Source organism: Penaeus chinensis, chromosome 4 (genome assembly GCF_019202785.1).
Source record: "Penaeus chinensis breed Huanghai No. 1 chromosome 4, ASM1920278v2, whole genome shotgun sequence".
In the NCBI taxonomy this organism is placed as follows: domain Eukaryota; kingdom Metazoa; phylum Arthropoda; class Malacostraca; order Decapoda; family Penaeidae; genus Penaeus; species Penaeus chinensis.
Window position 1 is genome coordinate 25,627,315 of NC_061822.1, and position 2,500 is coordinate 25,629,814.

The 2,500-nt window shown below is 32.5% G+C and overlaps 1 protein-coding gene across 1 annotated transcript in view; it reads right to left on the minus strand.

Moving 5' to 3' along the window:
• Positions 1–1,391: 1,391 nt before the first annotated feature.
• Positions 1,392–2,500, minus strand: part of LOC125047428 (sentrin-specific protease 8-like) — a 2,427-nt gene continuing 1,318 nt past the window's right edge. Inside the window, exon 1 of the mRNA XM_047645626.1 lies at positions 1,392–2,500. This exon is cut by the window's right edge and continues 1,318 nt beyond it. The gene's annotated coding sequence lies outside the window, so the exon portion shown is untranslated.

Genomic DNA, 2,500 nt, shown 5'->3' on the forward strand with positions numbered 1-2,500 from the left:
TTGTATTTAGAAGATATTCGTTCTCATTCATACCTTTTCTAAACTACCAAGCTTGTAGATTGTTCAAGGACGTAGATACGAAGAGGAATATGAGAATGGTATGTTGAAAGGAGAACAGTAAGTATTGGGAGAAAGGTGACAAAGAAAAAAAAAATATGGTTATGAAAATGTGGAAAAGGTTGGAAAAAAGGAAGAAGAAGAAGAAGAAGAAGAAGAAGAAGAAGAAGAAGAAGAAGAAGAAGAAGAAGAAGAAGAAGAAGAAGAAGAAGAAGAAGAAGAAGAAGAAGAAGAAGAAGAAGAAGAAGAAGAAGAAGAAGAAGAAGAAGAAGAAGAAGAAGAAGAAGAAGAAGAAGAAGAAGAAGAAGAAGAAGAAGAAGAAGAAGAAGAAGAAGAAGAAGAAGAAGAAGAAGAAGAAGAAGAAGAAGAAGAAGAAGAAGAAGAAGAAGAAGAAGAAGAACTAAAAAGAGAAAAAGATAAAGAATTTTTTTTTTTTTAATGAAAACGAAGAAAGAAGACGAGGAAGAGGAGGAGAACAAAGAATAGGAAATCATAACTCCTCCTCTTAATTTGAAAATATTTCAATAACCATCAACTTATCATTCATGAAGTTTCTCTCAGATTATTACTCTTTCATCCTAATTTTGCACTTCCATCCAAGTTCAAGGGAACATCTCAGGATACAAGTCAATCTTCCATTACAGAAACGAAGATTCAGCGATTTACATTATAATCCAAACCTATCAACCTCATTCCAGTGTAAGAGGTGATAGATGGTGATAGATGAAGACATATTTGAGGAGAAAAAAAGATGGGGAGATGAGGAGAAAAATATAATGAGGAAAGAGAGGAGGAAGGAAGAGAAATAGAGGTAGGAGAAGGGGAGATGAGAAGAGAAAAAAATAACCAAGAAGGAGAGGAAGAAGAGAAAGATGCATAAGGAATGATAAAGTAAGTGGAGAAACAAGAAATGAAAAGAAGAAAAAAAATGAAAAAAATGCAGGTGGGGGGGGGGGGGGATGAGCAGAAACAGAAAAGGAAGAGAATGAGAAACAATAAGAAAAAAAGGTACAAAGAGTGAGGAGTAAAAACAGAATGACTAGAAAGCTTAAAACGAAAATACAATGGCAATAATAATAGTGAGACAAAAGGTTTCCAAACTACAAGAAAGAAAAGAAAGGAGGTAATGAAAATGAAAAGAACAACTTGAAAGGGGAAGAATAAAGAGAAGAGAAGACACAGGAGCACAAATCTGACTAGAAATACCGCCAATAACTAAAAATCCAAACGTGAACTGGTGTCCCTTACCAGCAAAAAGAGAGAAGGTAGAGGAAGAGAGAAAAAAGAAAAGAAAAATATGAGCAAGTATACAAGGGGGAAAAAAATACTAACAATTCCTTGTAGAGACAATGTATTCTTCTTAAAGTACAGCAAATATTCAAAAATTATTTATCAACCATTATTTTCAACTTCAAACGCTATTGCATTTGCAAAGAGTACCAATAACAATCTTAAAACTTTTGTTCAAGTTACATTGTCCTTTCTCACTGCCCTTCCTTTTATCAAATCTATATTCAGCCAGTTTTTGTAGTGCAATATCTTCTACTATATTTCACCACTTCTTCCACTACTAATATTCTACTCCAATTTTATTAAAAAATAAATAAGTAAAAGCATCTTTTATTTCACTTACTTAGCTTTAGTGAAAGAAATCAAATTTGCACTTTGTGCTGTTTGTGGCAATACCACTTGGAAAAATCAATCTCATATCTAATTATAAATCAGGAATCAGACCTGTCAAGATTTCCATGAAACTCGCCAGTATGTTGAAATTTCCACATGACACATTTGGACTATTTGAAGGTGTATAACAAATGATTCTAATAATAGTAATTTTCATATAAATGCATATCTCTGGGGAAATATAGCCATTTGCATTTCCTGAATACTGGATTTTTTTCTCACTTTAAATCTAACACAGATCATTTCCTCTGAATTCTATGTTTAAACAAAAAATAAATTGCACTCACTCCAATGAACTGACACAAGACAAAATAAAATATGCAAGTAAAATTCTGTACTAATATTACTTGTTATTTTGCAAGGGCATTTTTGATCAGTTCACATTCTTAAGTGATCAAAACATATTTTCATCTTACAATTTATACTGTTACTGAAACACCCATACAGTAATGAAAAGTTTTCTTTGCTACCCAAGAGAAAAATATGAATGCTTGTCACAAAATGAGTTGCAATCTGAATATGACTTTTCAGGTGAATGAACAATTGACTGATCGGTTGAATATCAGTCAACATAAGAATACTGCATGACATCCAGAAGAATAGTAGCTTTCACATTAATGCCTTCATATACATAACTCTGGGTCTTTAACCAAATATTGTGCACTTAAGAAATCTGGACAGCCATGTGGTGCCCTTACAGCAAAAAGTTCCAGAAAACAATTTTTTTGTGTGTTATCTATAAGACATACTATACATATGA